The sequence below is a fragment of the Rousettus aegyptiacus genome, unplaced genomic scaffold (assembly GCF_014176215.1).
Source record: "Rousettus aegyptiacus isolate mRouAeg1 unplaced genomic scaffold, mRouAeg1.p scaffold_m13_p_7, whole genome shotgun sequence".
NCBI classification, from domain to species: Eukaryota; Metazoa; Chordata; class Mammalia; order Chiroptera; family Pteropodidae; genus Rousettus; species Rousettus aegyptiacus.
In genome coordinates this window covers 78984058-78998335 of record NW_023416310.1, presented here as the reverse complement: position 1 = coordinate 78998335, position 14278 = coordinate 78984058, and the positions used below count along the sequence as shown (strand labels likewise).

The following is a 14278-nucleotide window of genomic DNA, read 5'->3' as shown; positions in this document are numbered from 1 at the left end:
AACATTAAAGGAGATTCACAAGTGTGTTACTGTTATTTGTTGTAACTTCTGTTATAGTCTCATGGAAGGCTGAACCGAGGATGAAGTCATGAGTCATGCTCGTGGGATAGCGACACATTATACGGTGCCTTGTTTTGCAGCGTTCATAGCGCTTGACCACTGCTTTCCTTTGCACTGAACTGCATTAAGTCCAGACCTAAGACAAATAACAACTTTCAGATTATCTCTTTATAACTGATGAAATGAAATGCATACAGTCACCCAACAGAGAGACAAATAAATAGCTTGTGTGACCTTTGGGAGGAGAGCAAAATTATTAAAAGTTAGAGGTTTTTTAATTTTTTTTTTTTTATTTTTCAGTTGGCTCTTTCTTTTTTTTGAACATCTTTTTTTTTTACTTTCTGTATCGTGTTTGTTAATGGTTATAATGACAAACCGTGTGTTTTACAGCCATCTCGAATCCTCGTGGCAGCAGCAACTAAGATTGAAGAAAAACTGGCTCTATCGGGTTAATCTAGGATTTCCACACTAGGTGTAGATCAAAAAAAAAAAAAGAAACCCAAGACTTCCCAGTGAATGGGGATCTTGGTTTTATTCATATACAGCTCTTTCATCACCCACTACAGCATGGTGCTTCTGAAATGCAGAAACCTGCCACTTCTGAGATAAACCCACTAATCCACCTCTGTCCTTGGCATTCTCTGTGTTTGGGGGGCAGATCTTTTTGGTGTGTGGATATTTCCTATCACGTATTCTCAGCACTACCTTTGTGTCATAAGTGGATAGCTTTAACCAGTGCTTTTCTTGCCTTCCAGATTCAACGAAGACATCCAGAGGGCTCTGCGTGGTGTGTGTGCGTGGCGTGTTCAAGGGCAGCATCTGGCGAAGCTCTTCTAAAGGTAATCCCCTGGAATGACAGTACGTGTGTGTGTGTGTGTGTGTGTGTGTGTGTGTGTGATAAACCAAAAGGAGTTGCTACTGCGTTTACCCATTCAAAGCATGGGTGCATTCTTGTTCCTAAGTGAATATGCAAATCAACAGTTGCTTCATTTGGTATTTTTCTTGTCCTTAGGATCCTAACCTTTCTTGCTGCTCCCTACGTGGAAAAAAAAAAAAATGCATATGTTTATCAAAAAAACAAATAGCTGCTCTTCTCTCCTCTCAGGCGAAGTGAGTTATTGGGGGACCTCCTTACGTTCTCTGTTGTTTACCACTTAATCATAATTCTGCTCAGAGATTTTTATCTCTAGACCATGGGTTATTTGCTAATAAAGACAGTCTCTTAATCATTTTTAACCCCCCATGTCTGACGTGTAAGGGCTAAAGACAGTTGTTTAAATGAACTAATGATAACAGAAAACTTAAAAAAAAGATTATATTAATATTCATACATAAACCTAGGTATGAAATCTAAACACTACCACTCCATCAAGATTCGATTTTATGTGTTCAGTTTTTTTTTTGTTGTTTTTTTTTTACTGGTGCTGTCCGGGAGTTGGGTGTCACTGCAATGGCAGGGGGGAGGGAGAGGGATAACAGTGGCCCAGAAGTGTAGTTAGCATTTTCCCTCGGTTCTTCCTCAAATGACAGCAGTAATGAATCATAGGTCATTGAGATTTAAGTTTTATCAAAAGTATATTTTAGACAAAGAATGCCCCAAAAAGGCACATGGATAGAGACAAAGCACGCCCCAAAGTGCCAAGTGGTCCCAGCGGTGACAGCTGCAAAAGAGCGTCGTAATAACAACCACAACAAACAACAACAACAAGTCAAAAGACGGGTTCGGAAGTGGGAACATCTGCCTTATATTTGGGCCGTGATGGGTGGTTCCAAAGGCATTCCTAGGTTATCGGCACGTGAGGTCATTTTGATCGACACCTGGCTGCTCTATAACTCTGCCTAGTGCGCATGTACGTACCCAGAATTCTGCTACCATTAGGGCATTCTTTGAGCGGTCTCTAGGCTGGGCTCCTTTTCCTTTGTTCCCCCTGTCACTCATGTCTGACTAGATACCTAACAGTGTAATCTTGCTTTCCAAAATCTAAGCAACCATCCTGACTTGGCCGTTTTGTTCTACGAGCACGTGGCAATGTGTTCTTTTTCTTTCTTGTATATATTACGCCTTTGGACTGGAGAGAGATGGTTCATGTTGGAGGGAGACCTGATGTGTTGTATTGAGGCTGGCTGGCCCCGAGCTGGCCATTCTCATCCTTAGACTCCTTCTGTACCCCAGTGTGCTTCTTCCTAAGCATTAGCCTGTTGACGAATGAGATTTCGAAAGAATTCCAGGCTATAGTTAATTATGTGCTTTTTAAAAACTTGAGTTCTTTGCTGTCTTCAAGGGTATTTTTTTTTCCCCCTCTACTTAGTAAGTAGTTTCTTTTGCTTATTTGCACATCTAACCTCATTTAAAGTTTTGTTCTGTAAAATAGAACACAACATAGTAGTAAGGCAAATAGCACATTGCATTAGATTTGTTCAAAGGTTTTAAACAAGCAGTGAGGTAGGATGTGTGACAGCACTGGGAAACCTGTAAAAAAATCCTACAAGTGAAAGGAATTTATCATTTTCTGTTATCATTCACTTTTCTTTTTAATAAACATGGGAATGTCTGACTTGAACCTGTGACATGAGACATTTTTGTATTTTTTTGTGGGGTTTTTTTTTGATGGGCTTTTTTTTTTTGTCTTTTTGTTTTTAATACAAGATAGGTTGCTTGTGTATAGTTTCTAGAGATTTCTGGAGTTTTTTGTTTATTTGTTTTATTTTTCACTTCATTCCTTTCACTTTGGTTTTGCTTGTTCATGCCTACAGAGAATAAACTTTATGATAAAGCTGATACTTCAACTGCAAAATGACGAGTCTGTGGGATTTGGGGGAGATGGTTCCAAGGAAAAAAGAACAAGCTGAAGAAAAATTAAATAGTTCCCAAAGACTATTTTACTTACTGAAGTAAAATCCCAAATGACATTGCTATAATGTTAAAGACTTGGTATACGAACTCTTGATATTAGATACATGTAAGCTAAGGCCAGAGGAGCTGAGAAATTGATGAGCTGTAGATAATATTTGCTGCTGTATTTGAAGATGTTTCATGGGTGAATGCTGGAATGGAGTCCTCTGTTGGATAGATACTGTGGCAGCAGTGGTGTTATTGATCTATGGGAGACGAAAAGGGAAACATCCTGATCGGTATGCTAAGAAGAGCTTGCTTCCTGGGGAAGGCAGGCGGTCTCAGGCTTCTTCACTTCTCATTGCAATTGTGAAGCCCACCTAGGAAGACAGAGGTTTGAATTATTAAAGAAACTGAGTTTTCTAGCCTTGAAGGAGAATTTTCAATATTCTGCAGATTTTACAACACCTTGTTTGGAAATATACATTTCCTCCTCGTATTTAGAGACAGAAAGAAAGATATTTCACTCAGGAGTGAGAAAAGTTAGCTGTGACATTAAAATTCAGTAGAATGGATTAAAGCATAACACTTGAGTTTTAGACACTGATCTTAAGAATTGGTGATTTTGAATTCGAACAGCTGGCCTGCTGTTGGATATTATGTCAGTCCCAAAGTAACTTGTGAGGAAAATGTCATTAGTATTTTAAATAGCTGATATAATATTTAAACTCATCCATGAAACTTTTTTCTTATAACTTTTTATTTTCATATTATGACATGAATTATCTCTTTTTTATTCTCGAACATAAGAATAATGCATAGTGGATAGCATAAGACATAAGTATTTTACTTTCTTCTTTCCTGGATCACATTTTAGCTAGTAACTAAGTGTGAGGGTTTTAGAACAATACAGACTTGAGATGAATTCTGCCTAACTGAGGTGAATTTTTCTAACTGTATAATTTTGGCAAGCTATTTAACATCTTCATGTTATAGTTTCCCCAATCTGTAAAATGGGAATAATGATAGAAGTCATCTTATGAGCTTGTTATAAAGGTTAAATCAGAAACACACACACACACACACACACACACACACACACACACACACACTTAGAAAACATGTACCAGTGAAACAATAAATTATTTTAATATTGGCTATGTATAGTATTCCAGTAACGCTGTGGAGGGTACAGTGAAAAGGGGTAGAAATTTGACTCAAATGCTGTGAGCATTTGCTCAGTTAGGAAGATATATCCAAAGTAGAACCTTTTATTTGTGTGACGACAAGTCTGTAGATATATTTCTATCCCATTATTCTTTGAGTTGGAAGGCAGGCCTGGCAATACATATGCTCCAAGATGTAGAAGTGTGACAAGGTCTTCTTTCTGCTTTGACCTGAGTACTCATTAGTGCCTGCTAATGAGGAAATCTTAGGTCAGAAGCCAAAGAGAGTCCACTCTCAGCATAAGAAATGGGAGAGGCCAAAAGGCAAAGGTCAGAAAAATCAGGGATCCAGGTCCGCTCATGACAGTGGATAACCCATGTTGAGAATGAGGTGACCACGAGCAGAAGGTGCACTCATGGAGAAGAAAAAGGAGCACAAATTGTTAGAGCTGGAATGAATTAAAATGGAGCATTTTTGGACATCAATCCGACTATCATTAGAAGAGTTTCCTTTGGATTTCAGGCAAAAAAATAATCTGAGGCATAAGATTTTTTTGGATGCTGGATAATAGTAAAAATATTACTTTCAAAGAGATAGGCCTCTATAATATAAAAACATTTGTCTAATGGAGTAGGCATTAGGGATAGGATCATGTTACAAGTTACGGTTCAAATGAAAAGATCTTAGCTGAGCCTAGGTATCCTTTGGTCCACTCATGATGCTGGTAGGCCTTGTATAAATGCCTTAGTTCATGTTCAGGTTTGCTTCACTTATTCATTCACTTTTCATTTATTTTTTATTTTGTTTCTAATAAGTAACATGATCATGTCAGAATCTTTTTCTGGCAAATGTTTCATTTTCACCTTAGTATGTGGACACGTTTGTTCTGCTTTACTTCATGTTTCCCTTGCAGCCAGGGCAGAAATACAAGCTTATTCACAGAGCCCCGTGATCATTGGTGTTGGGTGCCTCTCTGCCATGTAGTTCTCCACCAGAATTTCAGAAGGATCTTTGTAAAACATACATCCAAAAGTATCATTCCCCTGTGTGATACATGTAATCCACTTCCCCTTAGTCTCAGGAGGCAATCTAAATACTATTCGTAATACCTGCTACATGGGATTACACAGTGTTTCCCTTGGAAAGTCACTGTTATATAATATTATCCTAATTCTGAGTCACTGACACTAATATGACTGACTAACTGACTGACTCATTTATTTATTTATTTGTTTAAATTGATCGGGGTGCTACTGAGTAATAACATTATATAATTTTCAGGTGTACAATTCTGTAATACACCATCTGTATGTTGCATTGTGTGCTCACCACACAAAGTCTAGTCTCCTTCCATCACCATATATTGGACCCTCCTTTACCCTCGTCACCCCCCTTTACCCCCATCCCCTCTGGTAGTGCTGTAAGTTTTGAACATTGCCCTTAATGATTTTGATGCCTTTCTCACTGCTATGGTTTTGTGTTTGTATCTAGAGATGATGATTTCGTCAAGTAAACCGTTTTTAAATCTATGACCAATGATTACGAAACAGTGAAACGTCAACAATAAACAGGTGCTTGTATGACACAGCAACAGGCAGGAACTTCCTGGGCCCAGCCCAGTCCCACCTCTTCCTCGCTGCGTGATCCAGCCACTTCTGCTTGTCTTGTTCACCGCCGTTTCCAAATTTCTTTCTCATCTTAAAAGTTTTCCTGTTGCGATAGAAAACACAGTGTAAACAGACATTTTTGTTTCTCAAGTTGCCTTATACCCTCTCTCTCCCAAAGCTTTTAGACATAACAAAATATATATATATATTTCTTGAGTGATGTACTTATCAACTGATTTCGCCTACTTTGTTTTTTTTTTTTATTTTTTTGAACAGGATTCAAAAGCCCCTTCCTACTTTGTTTTTAAGGTGAAGATGAAAAATGAGCAAGATATTTATACTTTGAGAGAAAGCTACTTACATTTATAACCTTGAGGTTGCCTTTGATCCTAAATCAGCTTTTAATTACCATTGTAGTTACATTGGTGAAAAAAACAATTCTGTTATTTCCAGAACACAGCAAGGATATGGCCAACACTATCTCATGAGCACAGTTATTTTAAGGCGTTTATTACTAATTACGGTTGGTTTATTATAATTCATTGTTCACCGGCCTTCTAGGCTACTCACTTAAGGTTCTATTCAGCATTACAGCTGCCGCTGCAGCTGCTGTTCCTTTGAGAGTCTGTGACTTCATGAGAGCAACAGGGCTCCTGTCTGGAAGAGGGTGTAATTGGGCTCAAGGGAGATACTTAACTTGGTGTCCCCTGGAATGTACTACAAGAGGGTGCGTTCTTCCCATTTTCAAGAAGGGGTTAAGAATATAAGGAGAATGCTAGATGAGCCCTATAACCATCGTGAACCGACATAAGCAACGAAGAGACCGTTCATGTATCTACTTATCCTGCTAGCTTCTGCACACAGCCAGTTTCCCCGTTATATTAGATGCCCACTCGTGAAAATTTCCAGATGGCTTAATTCCCAGGCCAGCCTCACCTCAACTTTTGGAAATGGAAAATAGTAAGTTTTTAGCTTCCCATGTGATCGTTTATTCCACAAACATTGTTGAACATCTATTATGTCCCTGGAACAAATTTTGCAACTCGTGCAGACATTTATTAGCAAGTAGAAACACAGGCAATCGAATCATTTGCCGTCTTTCGGTAAGGTCAAGGAAGTCCCAAGGAATTGTGGCTATTAGGTACCTTAAAAAGGGGTCGCACGAAAGTTTGCAACAACTTTCCTATGGCATCATCACTAAATTTTCTAATTGAACCAAGGAATGGAATCCTTCAACAGCTTTGAAAGGCGGGGAAGGACAGGAGAGAACAATGGACGTCATGGACTAAAGTTCCCCTCCAAGAGTGTTAGTCTGTTAGCCAGCCATTCTGTTTTCCACAGTTTAGGCAAAGGCAGACGTTTTAGCCACCCCCATATCTTACATTGACTTCTAAGAGTTCTCCACATATTCTAGATTTTTCTTTCCATTCCGTGTGTTGCCTTTTCACTTTGTTGATAGTGTTCTTTTATACACAAAAGACTTTAATTTTAATGAAGTCCAATTTATCTAATTTTTTTCTTCTGTTGCTTATGTTTTCATGTCATATCTAAGAAATATCCTAATGTTTTTTCTATAAAAGATTTATAGTTTTTCTCTTATGTTTAGCTTTTTGATCCATTTTGAGTGTAAGGTAAGGTTCCAACTTAATTCTTTTGCATGTGCATATCTAGTTCCTCAGCATTGTTTGATCAAAAGACTTTCTTTTTCTATCAAATGGTTGTGGCACCCTTGTTGAAAAACCATTTGACCATGTACTTGAAAGCTTATTTCTGGGCTCTCTACTGTATTCCATTTATTGATGTGTTTTCCTGCATGCCAATATCACGTTATTTTGTTAAGTTTTTTAATACATGGCTGAAGAGAACTGTCACGATATTTTTCCAAGATGTCTGATATAAAATGGGACAATGGGAAGAAGACAGTGGATAGTATGGTTAGAGGCAGTGATTTGAAAAAAATAAAAATTTATTATAAAGAGGAAAATTAGTTTTAATGCCCCAACGTGTTGGAAATGTCTGTATCGGTCAGCTTTTCTGCATTGAAACTGCAAATCAAACAGATAGAAACCTTGGTGGCATACGCCGTTGAGCATTGACTTGGCACACAGCTTTGCAGGCCGGGTGGGCACTGGCCATTCTCTGCCAGGTTGGCTCAGCTCTAGTGGCTTCACACCACATGTCTCTCGTTGTTCGCTTGAGACCGGAAGGCTAAGCAGGATCTCCTCATGGGCATAACAGAACCATAAGCAGGCAAGGAGAGCAAAGGAGCCATGTTAGGTCTCAGGCATCGAACTATTACATTGCTATCTCTGCCTCGTTCTTTGGCCAAAGCAAATTCCATGCATAGACCCATTGCTGGCATGAAGAAATATGGCCCATCCCTTTAACCGCAAGAGTGAAAAATCACATGACAAAGGGAGTGTTTTAAGTCACTTAGATCAAGGTCCTTGAAAGTTTTAAAATTGAGAAAAAAAATAACTTCTCATATCATTGATATTTCACCTGTGTCTTTCTTTTAAGGGATACTAAAGTCTAATTTATTTTGAACATCAGGAATATTTTTATATATATTTACATATATATATAAAAATCGTAGATCCAACATATCACATATTTTTCTTCTGTAAATATGAATCCTCTTTCTTTTTTTAAACTTATCGGGGTAAGTTTGGTTAATAACATTAATTTTAGGCATACAGCCTTATAGTACAGTATTTGTGTGCTCCATGGTGCACTCACCACCCAAAGTCTAGTCTCCTTTTGGCACCATATATTTGACCCCCTTTGCCTTCTTTGTTCTCCCCAACCCTTCTCTAGTGAACATCATTCTGTTGTCTGTACCTATGAGTTTGTTTTGTTTGTTCATTTTTTTTTGTTTTATTTCCCACATAAGAGTGAAACAGTATGGTTCTTGTCCTTTCCCATCTGACTTATTTTAGTTATCATGATAGTCTCAAGATCCATTTTTAATGGCTGAGTAGTATTTGTGTGTGTGTGTGTGTGTGTGCGCGTGCGCGTGCGCATGCACGTGCGTGCTACATCTTTATTTCTTTATCCAGTCATTTGCAGAAGTACACTTAGGTTGTTTCCATGTCTTGGCTATTGCTAACAATACTGCAGCAAACATAGAGGTGCATGTATCTACATATAAGTGTCTTCAAATTTTTCGGGTAGATACTCTGCAGAGAGATTGCTGGGTCATATGGTAACTCTATTCTTAATTTTTCAAGGAACTTCTGTACTGTTTTGCATAGTGTGCACCAACTTACACCTAAAGTCTAATTTAAAGGAAGAAGAAGAAGTGGTATAGTTAAAAAAAAAAAAATGTCTCTTTCTCTCTCTCTATATATATATATGAATTTATTTCCATTGCTTATACAAGTGCTGTTACTTCACTGTGCACATGCCTGGTTTTCTTACTAATTGTGAGTACTCGAGGCCAGATACCTTATTATTATAAGAACTACTAATAAGCATTATTTGTGACGCACTTGCCATGTGCCTGACTCTGTGCTAAATGCAGTACAGATATGCCATTTAACCTTTCGAGTAACAATCTCAAGTAAATTGTAGAGTCGTCTTTTCACAGATTAGAAAATTAAAGCACAGAGAAACCCTGAGTGGTCGATCTACTCCGTAAATGTACCACGAGGGCAGAACCGCTGTTACACAGGGGTGTGAGGGACTGTTGCTGTCAACCGTCCCAAAGTAAATTTTCCAAAGAGAAAAACTACGTTTGTCAGAAGTACTATACCAAAAAATTACATCGAAGCGATCATGCAGTGAAATGAGCAATCAGTTGTATTTGACTCTCATCATTGTAAAACATTCTCAAGTTATCCATTGGTGTAAAAGTAATTCATTGGCATGAAAGTAAAATGAAAGCTGACTATAGCTCCCTCTTGGAGAGAGACCTACCACCACTGTGTATACATAATACCCACTTCAGGTGTTTCTTTTTTTAAATTTTGTTTCTGATTTTTTTTTTTTTTTTTTGACTAAGCTTTGGGTGCTTAGTAAATTTTGATTGAAATAATAAATGCCATATATAATTTAAATGATAGACACTCTTAAAGTTTTAAATATTTTTCTTTTATTCTTCAGTTCCAGTTGATATATAATATATTAATTTCAGGTGTGCAACATAGTGATTAGATATTTATATCCACCTCAGTAATCCAGTACTCATGGGACACCATATATGTTTATTATAATATTGTTGACTGTATTCCCTATGCTATATTTTATGTCCCCATGACTATTTTATAACTATCAATTTGTCCTTTTTAAGCCTTCCCCTTTTTTACCCATTCCCCTATCTCCTCTCCTATATGGCAACCATCCAAATAGTCTCTGTATCTATGAGTTTGTTTCTGTTTTATTCATTTATTTTGTTCCTTAGATTTCAAATATAAGTGAAATTATGGCATTTGCCTTTCTCTAGATAAAAACACACTCTAATATTAAGGTATATAAATGCCTCTTGTGAGCTTAATTACTTTTACTAAAACAAAGTAATGGTAGCTTCACTTTGAATTATAATTAAATCTGTCAGTCTAGATGTATCCAGTTTTGCTTTTGGTCCTTGAACTTATGCCTGCAGATTTAAGGAAGAATATTTCCGTAACTATTTTTATACAGCATACATTTATTTGGATTCAGAATAAGATATATGAATTTAACATTTATGAAAATACTACAGTGAAATAGAATAAGATGGTCTGAATGATTAATTTCAAATGGTCAGAACATTGTTTAAATTGAAATATTAATGCTTTCAGTTTTTTCATAATCAATATTTGCATTTCTTAATAGTGGAAATCTAAAAATATCAAATGAATCATGATCCTGAGGCTATGAGCAGCTGGGAATTATTTTAAAAGAGAATTTCAGGTTTAGCTACACATCTCGTGATCGAGGTCAAAATTCTGAACATTGGGACTTTAAAGGTCTAATTTAGCCATCCATGCTTTCTAACATGTTTGAACATTAGTGGTTATTATACTGAAACCTAAGTATCTAGCTGTTCTTTTCTTAAAATTGTCTTTGGTCTGTGGAGGAGATTTGGAGCCTCAGTTATGCTTTTAACATGAGAGTTTTATGATGTGAATTATTTACACAGTGATTCCTTTGAACTAGTATTCTTCCACCTTCTCTGAAAAGTAGTACCTCTTTAAAAAAAAACAAAATCAATAAGAGAGAAGTAGAAACCCCTCTAAACATTATTAAATCCTGATACAAAGCATATTGATGACCTCAAATATTATCATATCTGGAAGTGATCATAATTATAAAATTCTTCATAAGACTTCATTTTCTGTTGCCAAGAGCAGAGTATCTCCAGAAAAACAGCTCCATAAGCCAAATGCAAAACTAGTCAATTTTTTCTATGTATTGCAAGTCAAAAAATTCATATGGAAGATACATTGATATATATATATTTTTTCTTTTAAGAATTTGTCTCTGGACCATGGATTAAGCTAATTTCTCCCCACATCAACGATTCTTTATTCTCCCTTATAGAATAAAATGCAAAGCCATTGAAAGCTGACAGTAACATTATTTGAAAAGCACGATGAGGTGCTTCTAACTTTTCCTAGGTCAAGAAAGCAAACAAGATAGTGAGTTCAAACTGTATCTAAAACAAAGATAAACTGGCTCTAAAAGGGACCTAAGAAATAGACCTGTGAGTAAATTGCCTATGCTGTGTGACATTTATTTTGGCCTTGTTTCTGTGATTACTCTTCATTTCCCAGTACTAGAACATAGTAGAATGGGGTTCCTCTTTTAACAGTAATGGACCCGTTCAGACTGGGCCCAGAAAGCATGCTATATAAAGTTGAGAGCAAATATTTGATTTGGGCCAATTATTTGAAAAATATATAAAGCCCTCCTTCGATTCTTCTTATCCAGTTGATTATTATCATTTTATTCCATTTGGTTAAAGTTTTCTATTTCAGCCCTTCCTTAGAGAATAACTAAAACGTCAGGATAAACGAATTCTTTATCTCTCCCTACCTCTACCCCTGTGGAACTTAACTGATCTATATTCTGATAGTACCTCATAATTTAGTCTGTGTTTCAGTGATATAATTTTATATCACACTTCTGTTTTTTTTTTTTTAAATCTTCAATAATCTTAATTGTCTCGATGCCTAAATTCCTTAGCAAGATCTTCTTTAAAAGTGTCACAAGGAACTTGGAAACTTCTTTCACACCTGGAGATACTTTGCAGACTCCTCCCACCCACGGGTTCCACGTAACATGTCATTACTTCTCTGAAGCCCTCTCAATTCCCTGGATAGAGTTTGCCACCTATGGTATATCTTTTGTTCTCTTAATACCAAATACATAATTACCATGGAGTACTTATTTATTTACAAATAAATCAATATTGTAGCCCTTTAAAATAGACTATATCATGCTCATCTTTATTTCTCCTGGCATTGCCCTCCCCAAATAAATACATGTTCAGTAGTTAAAATAATGCTTAATATACATTTATTGAGTGATTATATATTTGGTTTTGTGTGTTTTTGTGTCTGTCTCCAACCCTCAAACTTTAAGTTGTAGAAGGTGAGAATCATATACATTTTGATCACCACCATGAACCAGTGCTAAGTACATACCCGTTGTATAGTTAGCATGCAATAAACGTTTAGAAAATTAGCAAAAAAATTGATAACTAAGGCTGTCAGTGATCAATAATGGCTCTTGTTGTTTAGGAAAGTTTCTGAACACGAAATTCTTTAACTGAAAAGAATGCACCTCTATTGATAAATACCCTGACATGGAAGATGGTTTTAAGATAGAGTTGTGATGTTCAAAACGTGGGTTGTGACCCATCTCTATTTGACATGCTATCAATTTAGCCTATTATGACCAGCACTTTTAAACAAAAGAAAAATGGTGTTGGATTGTATAAGTTTTTTACTGTTGTGTAACAAATTACCAAAAACTTTGAGGCTTGAAACAACACTAATTATTTCACAGTTTCCATGCATTGAATGTTATCTGAATTCTCAATTCAGGGTCTTACAGGCTTCAGTGAAGGTGTGGCAGGGGTTGCTGGGTTTTATCTTAGTCTTGGGTTCTTTTCTGTGATACTGTGATTTACAATGAGAAATGATATTTAGTCTTGTATTTGGTACAAAGCTCCTAACACCTTTGGAATTTCCTAAGTGATGAAAGCGACAAAGGTGTCTTGTATTCTGCTATGAGGTGATTTTGGACAGCTTGGAAGGATGGGGACTGGTTTCCAGGAGAATCAACCATGTGATCAGAGGGTTGGAACTTTCACTCCCACTCGCTCCCTCTCCCCCCCACCCCCACACCTTGCCTTCCAACACACCTTCAGCGATGGGGGAAAGGCCTGAGGTTGAATCAATTGCCAGTGGTGAGTGATTTAATCAATAAAGCCCATGCCCGAAGCCTTTATAAGAACCCAAAATGAGAGTTTCTGATTGAGATTCCCAGAGAATCATGCACCCGAGGAGAGCATAAAAGTGCCTAGTTCTTTCCCATTACTTTGCCCTAAGCATCTCTTCTGTCTGGTTACTCCTAAATTATGTTCTTTTATCGTAACTGGTAATCTAGTGAGTAAATAGGTTTTTTGAGTCCTCTGTTCTAGGAAATTAATCAGACTTGAGATCATGGGAGTTTCTGATTTATTTATAGCCAGTTGGCCAGGAGTATAGGTAATAACCTGGACTTGTTACTGGCATCTTAAAGTCCAAGGAGAGGGCTGTGGGAACCTCCAGTTTTGTAGCTAGTTGGTCAAAAGTACAGGTGACAACCTGGGCTTGCTATTGGTGTTAGAAGTGTGTGTGTGGAGGGGCATTTCGGTCCTGTAGGACTGAGCTCTTAACCTGTGGAATCTGAGATTATCTCCAGGTAGATAGTGTCAGAATTGAGTTGATTTGTGTGGTATCAAGCCAGTGTCTGGAAAATTGCTTAGTGGTACGGAGGTGTTCCCCCACATTGCAATTGGTACTAGAACCTCTTAATGTTCCAAGATCATGTGATTGGTGAAATAATTCATTCTTTTTCCAATCAATGTAGAACTAATGGTATCTTGCTACTTTAAGGCCCTCAGAAGAGGGTCTGCTACTTCTTTTAAGTCTTTGATCTCTTAAAGAGATTACCTGATTAGATTAGGCCCAACCAGTCTAATCTCACTTTTGATTAACTTAAATTCAACTGATTAGGGGCTAGAGACTTTAATTGCATCTGAGATTTTTTTTTAATCTTTTTTTTTCTACTTTATATAATGTAACATGATTAAATAGTAGCAGCATCCTATCATATCCATGGGCATTGCCCCTACCAAGGGGAGGGGATTATACTTGACTCAGAAGTCATTTTAGAGCAGCGGTCCCTAACCTTTTTGGTACCAGGGACTGATTCTTCTATACGAATCTAATGCCTGATTATCTGACATGGAGCTGAGGCTGCAAATACAGATGAAGCTTTGCTTGCTTGCCTGCTGCTCACCTCCTCTTGTGTGGCCTGGTTCCTAACAGGCCACAAACTTTAGCAGTCCATGGCCCTGGGGGTTGGGGACCCCTGTTTTAGAGAGTTTTGCTGATCATATTGCTTTAATAATATGTTG

The 14278-nt window shown here is 37.3% G+C and overlaps 1 protein-coding gene across 1 annotated transcript in view; it reads left to right on the top strand.

Moving 5' to 3' along the window:
- Positions 1-14278, top strand: part of TENM2 (teneurin transmembrane protein 2) — a 2693686-nt gene that overhangs the window by 1310198 nt on the left and 1369210 nt on the right. Inside the window, exon 9 of the mRNA XM_036224946.1 lies at positions 816-899. The gene's annotated coding sequence lies outside the window, so the exon portion shown is untranslated. The remainder of the gene's footprint in view (positions 1-815; positions 900-14278) is intronic.